Raw genomic sequence first — 13,077 nt, 5'->3', positions numbered from 1 at the left:
TCTCCACACTACCTCCAAAGAATCTAAGAAAAATAAGAGGGAATGGAGAGACCATTACATCAAAAATAAAATCAACAGAAACTTTAACAAACACCTATGTATAAATTTTCATGTTTTTGTTTCATATACTTTTGTATATGTGTGATCCAGATCACTTCAAAATACATCTTGTCAATATGGATGCCATATCTGTCTCTTATACTAAGGGTACAAGTGCTACTTCTTTGCACCTTTTATATAAATTCACATTTCAGACTCTTAATGTATAATAAGAGTAACTAATATTTATTGAAGTCTTACTAGGTCCAGATATTGTTCTACATATTTTACTCATTTAATCATCTCAACCCTATGAGGTAGGAATTACCATGACTCCTACTTTACTTGGAGACACTGAAGCTCAGGAAAGTTAGATAACTTCGCCTACAAGTTACCAAACAAATTAAGTGTGCGAACCTGGAGTTCAGCTCCTGAGCTCCAGAATCAGTGCCCTTAAGCTGCACACTTCTGAGTAAATAGTTTTTAAACTTTATCAAGTCCAAGGAGTTAACTGATTGCCGATTTCTTCATAGGAAATCAATAGCTGGGCTCCAGAAGAAGCGGGTGCACATGGAGGGGGACAACAAGGACATAAGGGAGAAAGAGGATTGTGCAAAATAGTACCTGGAGTAGAAACTAAGTTGTTTAAGTGGTCTCTCCTGAGCTTTAAGGTGTGGACTTCAAGTCATCTTTTAACTCCCCAGCCAACATCTTACTTACTCTGTACAGGTGTGGTTGTATCATCGTGTATCTACTGCTTGATTAAGTTTAGATGTATTTAAAATAAAAGGGGAAGTGTTCCCGGGTTCCAGTGTCTATCGGTAAACAAACAATAACAAACCTATATTCTATAGCTATCTTAGCCTTCGTTTCCTCTTCAGCGCAATGAGGTTTCCTGTTTCCTCCACAGGGATTTGGAGAGATTTATAGTAGCCCCAAGAGGCTACATTTTCTGTTCCAACCAGAACTTGCTTTGAACACAGAAAGGAGGCAATGGCATTCTAAGAAACATCAGTGACCAAGGGCCCCTATGATGTTTCCTTACTGTTACTTCTCTGTATTAGTCAACCACTTAAGCTGAAAATGGTGACTCAGAAAGAAAGTGGGAGGAAAAAAAGTATCGCATAGTTCTTTTCATTTCAGTCCTTCCTTACTCATCAGTAAATGAAGGTAGGAAGTGTTGGTAGATGTGTTTCCAAAAGTGAAAGAAGAAAAGTTGAATTTGTTTTATGAAATGTTTCCACTGTACTGAAGAGAAGCAAATATATATATATGCTTGAGTGAAGAACAAAATACAAATAGTGTAATTTCAGTGATTCAACATACTAGATAAATTCTCTTACACTTAAAAACTGGCATCACACAACATAAGATGAATGATAATATTCATGACAAAAATTTTAATTTTTCTTTACTTAGAATGACATTAAGTAGCAAGTGAAAATCACTGTAATAACTGAGGTGAGAGACTGTGGAAGCAAGAAAAAAGCTTCATATTTTTTCCTGCTTTTTAAAAATAGGGTCCCAAATTTTCATTTTGTACTGGGTCCTGCAAATTATGTAGCTTGCTGTGTGATTGCATAAAAAGCTGTGTGGCTTACAAAGGTCAGAATTAGAGGAACATACTATATATATATATTGCTAATATGCTAAGTGTCTGACCATCTGACCGGTCGCTATGATGTGCACTGACCACCGGGGCAGGTGCTCAACACAGGAGCTGCCGAGCTGCAGTGACTTGGCAGCGGTGGTTCTCAGATGACCCACCCCGAAACCAGAGAGGAGGAAACCTGATTCCTCATAGGGCTGCGCTATTCAACCTTCAGCCATGGGTTATGTTGTTGCCGGGGCACTGTCAGCCCCAAATCTGGTTTGCTGCACACTTGAGTTTGTGTTCCACACCCTGTACAACAGCAACTTTGCAGAGTGCCCTCTCACACTCCGGGACCCCTCAGGGCCGGTTTCAGTCTGATCCCCGCAAGTCAGGCTGAAGACCCCACCTGCTGGAGGGACCCCGCTCACTCCGCAGATGCCGGGGAGGGACTGAAGGATGTTAGCTCCAGGGCATGTCCAGCCTATCTTGCCCAGTCCCACCCCGCTGGCCACCTTCTAATTAATTTCCTTTCAATGTGCACAAATCCATGCACCAGACCACTAGTGTATTATATCTATGGAAAGTAGGAAGGAGAAGGGAGAGACTTGAGTCAGAACAGAGCATCTGGCAATCTGGTTGCAAGGGGAATATAGGAGCTTTCTATATCAATGAGAAAATATCAGCTTTCAGAATCAAATACAATTGACCTCTGAACAATGCAAGAGTTAAGGGCATTGAGTTTCATGTAGTAGAAATAAAAACAAATTGAAAATCCATGTATAACCTTTTACCCCAAAAAAACATAACTACAGTTGCCCCTTGGTTCCAGCCCCCACTGCACTCCCTGGCAGATACCAAAACCCGTGGATGCTCGGGTCTCTGATCTAAAATGCATGTGGTCAGCCATCTGCATCCACAGATTTCCAAACTACAGTCTTGGACCCAAGGTTGGTTGAATCCATGGATTCAACACCTGGGGAGATAGAAGGGCCAACTGTATATTTATTGGGGGGGGGGGGAATCTGCATATAAGTAGACCCGCACAGCTCAAACACATGTTGTCCAGGGTCAACTGTGTATGGAAATAAGGACCACCATCCCTGCATCCCTTGTTTCCTGTGGCACCAGTGCCTGAGATGTGATGTGATTTTGTGTTACCAGTGGCTGGGGCAGGGCGGTTTTAGATGCTTCAGATGTTTCCCCTTGCCTTCCCTATATGGGCCCAGGACCTAACTGGAAGTCAGGCAGGGTAGGTGTGGGAGGATTGGATAGGAAGAGTGTCAGACAGCAGTGTAATTCTGAGAAATCTCAGCCAGGCTGATGGTAAGGCCTGAACTGAAATTCTGTCTCAGAACAGTCTGCAGTCCTACAGTTCTTGCACCTACACTGCACTGAGTCTTTGGCTGGGAGCAACTCAGGATGAGGGATGCCGGGCGTGGCCTGGTGTGAACCCACCCTAGATCCAAAGGTGCTGCAGCAGGGGCTGTCAATCGGGCACACTCCTCCTGGCAGATTCTCTTGAAGAACTATGAGCAGAGCCTTCCATGGCAGCCACAGGGAAGAAACAGGATATGTGTTCTAAGACATATATAAAAGAATATTTGTAGCGCAGTGTTTATAATAACCCCAAACTAGAAACAATACAGGTGCCCAGCAGCAGGAGCATGAATGAAGACACAGTGGCACGGGCATACAGTGAAAAGCTTTTCAGCAGTGAAAAGGCTACAGCTATGTTGCATCAACATGGATGAAACTCAAACAATGTTGGGACTAAAAAAAAAAAAAAAAGGAAGTTGCAGAAGAATAATGAAATACAGTGTTTCCATGTATCAAGTTCAAGTATGGGCAAAATTAAATTACATATTCTTAATGATATGTACATGGATGGTGAAAACTTAAAGGAAATCAAAGAGAAGAATCTTATAGGACTTCTAAGGGACTGATAGCACTACTTCTTTACCTGACACCTGGGTTCAGGCATGGGGGTTCATTACATATTGTTCTTTGGACTGTACTCATGTGTTTTACAGATTTCTTCCCTATACAGGATGTATTTTACAATGAAAATGTTTAAGATGACCATTTCACTAGACACGTAAAAGACATTTGCTTTTTTAAAAAATCCTTTCAGCAAGCCAGATATAGAAAGAAACTTCTTCACCCCAATGAAAGCTAGCAAACAGAAACATGCCTTAAGCAGCACAAGTAAGAGCAGAAAGTTAGCAGCATCCCCACTAGAGTCAGGAGAGGTGCAAGGATGCACTGTCATCGCCAGTCTTTGTCTGGAAATAAAGTTGAAAACATTTAACTCACTAGTGAATAGTTGGTACCTGCTCCATTTATTATGTTGACAACAGCTAGACTGACATTCCCATCACAATGTGACTTTGTCATATTCCCAGGAACAGTTATGAATATGCAGTTTCAACTTCCTTTCATAATGAATTAATTGCACCAACAATACTAATTGTTTTTGAACTGAGCTTTTGTGGGCTTGTAATCCTATTTCTCTGCTTCTTTTGAAAATGAACTACCTTTTAGAGACCGATGCCTTCAAAAGATGAGCCAATGAGGCAATTTGGAACAGTGAAAAGAGTGCAACCTTGAAGTCAGCCAGGTGTGTCTTCACATCCAAGTTGGGTATGACCTGGGCCATATCACTTAACTAGAGGCCTGATGCATGAAATGTATGCGAGAGTAGGCCTTCCTTCCCTCTGGCCGCTGGCAGGCACTTGGGACCCGGGCTTCCCTCACAGCCCTGGCTTCGTCCAGAAGGTCGTCCGGAAGGACATCTGGTCTAATTAGCATATTATACTTTTTTTAAATATATTTTATTGATTTTAGAGAGGAAGGGAGAGGGAGAGAGAGACAGAAACATCAATGATGAGAGAGAATCATCTATTGGCTGCCTCTTGCACGCCCTCCACTGGGGATCGAGCCCGAAACCCAGGCATGTGCCCTTGGCCGGAATCGAACCTGGGACCTTTAGATCCGCAGGCTGACGCTCTATCCACTGAGCCAAACCAGCCAGGGCAGCATATTATACTTTTATTATTATAGATGCCTCCATTCTTTTGTTTGATATCTTTAAAAATGAGGATAATAATCCCTGTTTTGCATAAATGCCATGAGCCTTCAAAATAATACATGTCAAGGGACCTAACCAAGGCCTAGATGTAAAAGATGATCCAAATGGTGTAGTTGTGATTATTTTTTTAATTTCACGATAGCCAGCTAAACTCCTGAAGTCACACCTTAAAATGTTGAGTAAGGGTCCTGAACAGATCTACTATGCAACCACCACACTTATTACCTCTGTCCTATTCAACATGTTTATCAATAGCTTGAGACATGTATGAAATTTCTAGATGACATAAACTGGACCAGATGATAAAACATTTCAGGGGTCCCCAACGTCAATGGAACCAAAACCAACAAGGTGAAATTTGATGAGTAAAAAGAAGGTTCCTGTGCTTGACTTTTCTGACATTTGCACTTGACACTGGACTAAGCATCAAGTCTAAAAAGACCCACGTGGCTTTGAGTTTGCTATGTGCTAACGTTTGTGAGAGCCCTAACAGATGCAAATTTAGGGTACTTGACAAGATAGACATCAGAGAAAACTGACGTGGCAGGCCCCAGCTGCAAAACACAGAGCAGGTAGCTCTCTCCTCATTAGAGTCCCATTACCCTTCTCAGAGATCCTCACAAAGTGATGGTCATTATATACAAACTTGGATTACACAGATATTAATCCAATTTTCTTTTTTTAATATATTTTTATTGATTTCAGAGAGGAAGGGAGAGAGAGATAGAAACATCAATGATGAGAGAGAATCCTTGATCAGCTGACTCCTGCACACCCCCTACTGGGGATCAAGCTTGCAATCCCAGCATGTGCCCTTGGCTGGAGTCGAACCTGGGACCCTTCAGTCTGCAGGCTGAAGCTCTATCCACTGAGCCAAACCGGCTAGGGCTCAATCCAATCTTCAAACTGCTAAAATTTCTATTTCAATAATAGCCCCAGGGAATAGGAACTACAAACCATCACAAAAACTTGGTTTTGTTTTGTTTTAATTTTAACACATGGCAGCAACAATGTAATAAAATGGCACAAAATAACCAAGGGAACAAAAGCAAGAAGAAAGAAAAGGCCCGGATTACAGTCATGGTTATTGTAATGACTTGATCATAGTCCTGCTTTGGAAGCACCCATTTCTCTAATTCATTTGAAAGAAAATCATCAATTGCTTCTGTTGTTTTCTTCCATCTCCAAATTCTTTTTTTTTTTTAAGTTTTGACTACACATTGCCACTGGGTGGTGCTCAAAGTCCACAAAATATCTGGAACTACAAAAAGCAAGTTAGTAAAAGCAGGCGGCCACTGACTGGTTTTCAGACTCACACACAAAACATTTAAAATATTTTCTCTTGTAGTGATGTACAAAGAAACACAAACATGGAAATAAAGGAAGTGGTCATCTTTAAAAAGAAAAAGAGCCCTAGCCGGTTTGGCTCAGCAGATAGAGCGTTGGCCTGCAGACTGAAGGGTCCCAGGTTCGATTCCAGCCAAGGGCATATGCCTGGGTTGCGGGCTCCATCCCCAGTAGGGGTTGTGCAGGAGTCAGCCAATCAATGATTCTCTCTCATCATTGATGTTTCTATCTCTCTATTCCTCTCCCTTCCTCTCTAAAATCAATAAAAATATATTAAAAATAAATCTCTGCAACTGAAACACACACACACACACACACACACACACACACACACACACACACCAACAAAACCAGCCAGCTAGGAAAGAGGTTGCTGAAGCAGTTTCAGAGATCAATATTGTGCAATCTCCTTTAGCTGGGGGTGTAATTGGCCGCTTACAATAATGACAGAATTGAGGTCATTGCCCAAAGGTTTGTTGGTGGGGTTTTTTGTTTGTTTGTTGGGGTTCTTTTCAGTTGCACAAAGGCGCTTGCCTCTTCTGCAGCTGCCTTCTGCATGTGTACACTGTGTGGATGTATGAATCTTTTGTGTTAAACACATTTCTACGAAGAAGGCCAGGGCTGCCCTTGAGGTCCAGACGGTCTGTCTGGCTCCAGGACTATCCCCTTGGGAAAATCAAATACAAAATGCGACTCAGACAACCATGTATTGCGCTGTTTTAGATAAGGCAACTTGCACTTTCCCCTTGTCAAACTCCTGAAAGGAAGGGCTGCAGAGCAGAGGGCGGGAGAATAATGAGCTTTTCATTATCATAGAGCATGCACTGAAAGGTCCTTTGGCAAAGAGAAGATGGAAATCGGGTGTGTCTTGACTGGCTCTAGCATTTTTTTTGTAACTATGCTAACATGTTTCCAATTTTCAGTATCCTTTTATTGTGCTGGTTTACCTAATACATATCTAACAAGATATAGTTAGGTAATAACAAAATAGCTGGTGGTGCTAAGTCATTGAAAAATTGCTGACACTTAAAATAATGAGCCTTTATTACATGGCAGGTGCTGGGCAGTTTACCTCCTCGCTCCCTTTAATACTCACAGCAATCCTATGAGGAAGGGATTATTATTATCTCCACTTTGCAAGTATGGAAATGAAGCCTCACAGGGTTAATTAACCTTTGCGAGTGTACACAGCTAGGAAAAGGCAGTGCCTGGCTCAGATGCATCTCTGTGCCTAAGTGCATGCTCTTCGTTTTCTGTAAGCGCGTTTCACTGAGATTTCAGGATGTCCTCGTTAAGAACTCAGCCTGAGGGAAGGTGTCCTGGTTATGAGCTACCTTGCTGACCCTTCCCCAGGTCCCACAGAGCAGCACTATGATCTGAGGATGAAGGAAGACCTCACCCTGGCTTCCCAAAGGGGTGTGTCACCCCAGTTAGCTCAGCATCCCCTCTGCATCCAGTGAAGAGGCTCATCAGACAACTTGATTCTGCTGACCTTGATTGCCATCCCATGGCCGTCACTGGAAAGCACCCCAAATCTAGCTGTAAGACTTGTTACTTAACCTCATTTGTGATTTTAAATCTTTGAAACAACAATAACAATACCTCTCTCATAGGTTGTTGTGTGAATTAAACAAGTTACTATATATAACGCTTCTAATGCCTGGCACAGTGTAGGAAGCAATAAATGTTGACTCTTATCGCTGTCATTAAGCCGGCATCTCCAGATTTGCAGCCCCTCTTCCAATCACAGCCTCTTCACCTGCCTCCTCTCTCCACACATGGCTCCTGGTCTACCAGGAAAGCATCTTCACTTCCAGGTCCCAACCTCTCCAAAGAATCTTGCAGCGGGCTGTAGACTAGTGCCACTAACATGCCATCCAGTTTATGACACTCTCCATATTAAAAAAAAAAATCATGACTCGCCATTATCTAGAAACTAAAGTTTTATATTCTTAGTCTAAAATCCAATGCTTTTCCATAATCTGCTTTCAACCAATCTTTCTAAACTTTTCTCCCCCATTCTTGCCTTATTCCAGTCATATCTCATGACCATACCATGCTTTTGTACACACCATTCCACATGCCTTTATGCCCACCCGCATCTGTCAAAGGGTGGCATCATATACAACATAGGTTAAATTCTATTTTCCCTCATCCTGAAGTAATTTTTTAAGTAGGAATTCCCACAGATGTGGCAGGGGTGAGGGTGGGGTATAGTCATGCATTTCTCTGCACTGCACTTATTCATTGTTTTATTGTTATTTTACTCCTGTTTTATGGCACATTATAAGCAATCTGAGGGCAGGGACTGTTTAATTGTGTATATTAATTTCTGTGGCTGGTATATGGGAAGCACTGACGGAACTTTTCCCCAGAACAAAGCTGGAGAGAACTCCTCCAGGCTAACAGGGGTCTGTCATGATCCGGAGAGCCTGAATACTTATGTGGAAGCTTCTAAGAAGGTGTGTGTAAAGTACTTGGTCCTTCTGGATTTCCTAAGGTAGCAAAGTATGGTTGGCACCAAGCACCAAGCAGATCGATTTTTCCTGCAGGCTCTAGCTAACAAAACACTCTAGCAACCTCCAAGGTTGTAATGGAAGACTGCCAGTACTGAGAAACGTTAGAAATGATCAAAGAAGGACATACAGTATTTTTTTTAGTGGTTTTAACATTCTTGAATAAGGAGCTAGTCTCTAAGTATCAGCATCCTCTGGCCAAAATGTTGGTAAAATGAAACATGTGCTTGCTTTAATTTGCATGCCCTCCAGAGGTTTGATTTTGATCTTCCAAATACTCATTACTCTGAAGCAAACATAGCAAGGAAGCCCATGTCCTGTGTGTGTGTGTGTGTGTGTGTGTGTGTGTGTGTGTGTGTGTGTTATATCTCACAGTGTCTGTGTTGGTCAAGTCTGGGTAGGCAAGACGACAGGGACCAATCCCACAATCTCAGAGGTTCAATGGAACAAAGTTAATTTTTCACTTATGCCACATGTCCATTGTAGATGGGGAGCCTGCTACACATAGTCAGGGACCCAGGCTCATAGAGGCTCCATCATCTGGAACATCATTCTGTAATAGTCCCTGTGGAAGGCAAAGAAAATTCACACCAGCCCAGAAGTGACAAGTCAGTTTCACTCACAGCTCATTGGCCAGGAGTGGTCACATGGCTCTACCTACCTGTGAGGGGGGAATGTACAAACTCTTGGTGAGCATTCCTGTGTTTACCCAAAATGTCTCGGACACACTGCTCTGCATTTTTCCTCTAATGGATATTAGTGTTGGTTGCTTCTGGAAAGCAATAGTAAACTCAGTGATGCAGTTAAATGTCACACAGGGGAAAATAGAGAGTCAAGCAGATGACTTCAGTAAATTTAATTCCTGTACCAGGAAATTAAATTTCTTCTAAACCCCATTAATATCTGTCTCTTTGAGTTGAATTAATTAATCATCTAGGCGTTCTTTGATATTTTTATTAATAGAATGATTATACAATGGGACTAGTAAAACATATTCTCTTTACCTTCTCAGTATAGGAAGGTTAAACAATAAACACTTGAATGTGTTGGGTCAAGAGTAAAGTTAAAAACTTAGCATTTTCATTTGTACTGTGATTTCATGCTGTTATTTGTGGTGATGGTGATTTTTTAGTACCTGTGTCCTAAGAGAAAGAACATGCATTAATAAGAACTCTATAACCAGCTTTCTTTGCATGAAAATGTGAAGTGACATGACAAATGAACCTATCAGGGAATTCCTCTAATTTGAGTGAAGCCAAAACTTCAGGGACTAAAGGCAATAGTTATAACTGCTATCTCTTGCTGATGCTCAGGATGTTTATCCAAGAGACTTAAGGAAGAAGAAATGCAAAATATAGAACTTTGAGGCAGTGTTTCGAAATTAAGAATGCTTTAAATTTTCAGTCTGGTAGTTATCAGTCCAGTAATCATAATATCGGCTTTCTTGTTATCTTTGCAAACAGTGGTGTGGGCTATACGATGCTGCTTTAGGCCCAGTTCAAAGGTTATTTTCCCTGTTTCACATTCCAAAGTTTTGAGGCACAGACGTGCAAAGCAGGCCCTACAGAATGGCAACTCAGACTCCATTTTAAAGTGGCTCCATTTTTATTATTTTTTTTTACAAGAGGAAGAGGGCAAGAATGTCCGAAAAACAAAAACAATAGAATTTGGCAAATAGACAGGTCAACAATGAATAGAAAGAAACTCAATGCCATAGGGGATGCAGAAATCAGATAAAAGGGGGATTTTTGTTAACTATTTATTTTATATTTTTAATTGACTTTTAGAGAGAGAAGGAGGGAGAGAGAGAGGGAGAGAGAAATTTCAATCAGTTGCCTCCTGCACACCCCCCACTGGGGATTGAGCCCACAACCCCAGCATGGCCCCAACCAGCTAGGGCTTAACTTTATTTTGAAATAATTTTAGGCTTGCAGAAAAGTAGCAAAAATAGAACAAAGAGTTCCCATATACCCTTCACTCAGCTCCCCCTAATGTCAACGTCTTGCAAAACCATAGTACAATGATCAAAACCAAGAAATTAACATTGGTACAATATGATTAACTAAAGTACAGATTTTATTTGGATTTCACCAGTTTTTCCACTAATGTTCTTTTTCTGCTCTGAGATCCCATCCAAGAATCCCACTTTGCATTTAGTTGTTAAGCCTCCTTAGTTTCCTCCCACCTGTGGCAGCTCCTCCCCTTTCCGTGTCTTTCATGACTGACGCTTTTAAAGAGTCCAGGCCAGTTATTTTGTAGATTGTCCCTCAGTTTGGGTTTTTCTGATGCCTTCTCATACTTGGATTGAGGTCATGCATTTTGGGTCCTTCTTAGCAAATCATATTGAGGGGCTTATGATGTTGATAAGACCTTATTACTTGATCACTTGGTTAAGGCCGTACCTGCCAGCTTTCTCCACTGTGAACTTTTCCCTTTGTAATAAATATATTGAAGAAGATACTTTTTGCAAATATCTTGTTTCTCTTCAAATTTCTGCCCACTTTTAATTTTAGCATCCAACAGTGGACCTGCCTGCAACAATGATTGCTCTGTTTGTGATTTTCCTCCTTCCACACTTATTACTGGAATTTTTCTGTAAGGCAGTGCTGACTCTTCTCATTTACATATATAGTTCCGCATTTATAGCAGTATGGATTCATAGATATTTGTCTTATGGGTAATAATCCATTATTATTGTTATTTATTTTGTTGTTCACATTGTTTCAGCTTGGGCCACTGGGAGCTCTTTCAGATTGGTTCCTGTGCTTTTCAACATGCCTCCCTCGGGGTGAGTTTCTCATTTAGAGACTTGATTTCGCATTTTAAAATAAACCAGCCTTGTGGAAAGATTATACCGCAATGCTCAACTCTGATACTCCTCCATTTCTTTCTCAAACCTTGAAACAGACTGATTGGAAGCTTTGGTTAACGTCAAAGGCTGCCATAAAGTGCACAGTATGATTTTAATTATCTACTGCCATCTTACAAGTGGGTATGAGGGCGGGTGAGAGAGCAAGCAAAGGGGCCACCTGGGGCTACAGTGGGTCTGTCTGGGGAGCTAGGAGAGTTTCCGAGATTTTAATGTCCCTGGTGGGAGGTAAGCATCAGCCTTTAGGAAGGTCTCCCTCACACCCAATTTTCATCACAAATTACTGCTCCCCATTTTTGTGTTGAAATTTGTCATGCTAAAAGGTAAAAGTTATATTATTTCTACATGAAATATAATCAAAGACTTATGAAGGTTCTGCTATCTGGAATAAAAGAGCCCAAATACTTCAAATGTTGAAGCAACTGGCTGCTGCCCATAGGAAAGTTGTGCAAGTGGTAATTGAATTTTTTCAAAGCACATCATATCGGGGGTCACTTGCACATGCTGAAATTCTACTCAGATGGGATAGAATTCTTTGAGAGAGAAGTTCATGGAGTGCCCAGTAAAAGACCTGCTCACCTTTCCTCTCTCTCAACCACCCCTTTGCCTTCCTTTTGTCCTCTTCCCTCCACGCTCCTGAGGGAGTAGGGAGGGCCAACTAGGGCAGCAAAGGGGTCCAGCTGCAAACCCCTCCTGTAAATCACCAGCAAGCAGTGTACAGACAGGTGGAGGAAAACGATGTCTTTCAAAGGTCAGGAGTCACTGGTCTTACTTTAGTTTTCCTCTGCAATAAACAAGACCCAGAACTCTCTGAAACCTTAATAGCAAGTTATTTTTACCATCCTGTCCAAATTCATCTCTCAATTTCAAGTAAAGAGACACATGAGTAAATGAGCCCATAGATATGAAAAAAATATTTAGTGACCCTTCTCCCAACCGCAGGAGAGAAAATGGACTTTGCAAAATCAACTATAAAAAGCACTTGTAAATATTTGTATGTTCACTGTGTAAAACAATGAAGACAGCATACCGAAAGAAGGTAATGTTAACGGCTGTCACACATCTTAATCTAGTAATAACAGGTTACTATTTCCCATCCTTAGCTTGCTAAGCATTTTTCAGTGCCTCCCTTTCCTGGTGTTCAGTAGAGGCTTTTGTGTGTGCTGTATGTTGTTATAAGATGGCAACCTGTCCTTTTTTATTAAATCTAGTTCTCTATCCCACTGTTTTCCAACCTTTCATGTCATGGCACACAGGAAAAAAATGGGGTAAACTGGAGGGTTTTGGGGGATACTTTTATGAGGCTTGGCTTTAAAAAAGAATAGTTATGAGAAAAATACAAAGTATCAGATTTATGTAAAAAGTTCAAGTAAAACATTTTCCAATATTTCAATGGGAAATTTGAGCTTTTTGTCAGGTTTTATGATGGAAATGGCAACATGAAATTCATCATCAAGACTTTTATGACAGTCTCTTCAGATTCCTGACAGTCACTATCAGCAAAAAGAAAAAAAAAGTGCAATATAGGTAATAACAAATTCTTGGAACAATTATTTCATAACCATTCCAACTTGATAATAGTTTAAATCATATTTAAAGGGCCTAATAGCTTTTCTTTGTATTT

This window comes from Cnephaeus nilssonii (genome assembly GCF_951640355.1).
Source record: "Cnephaeus nilssonii genome assembly, chromosome: 9".
Classification (NCBI taxonomy): domain Eukaryota; kingdom Metazoa; phylum Chordata; class Mammalia; order Chiroptera; family Vespertilionidae; genus Cnephaeus; species Cnephaeus nilssonii.
This window is presented reverse-complemented; position numbering follows the sequence as displayed.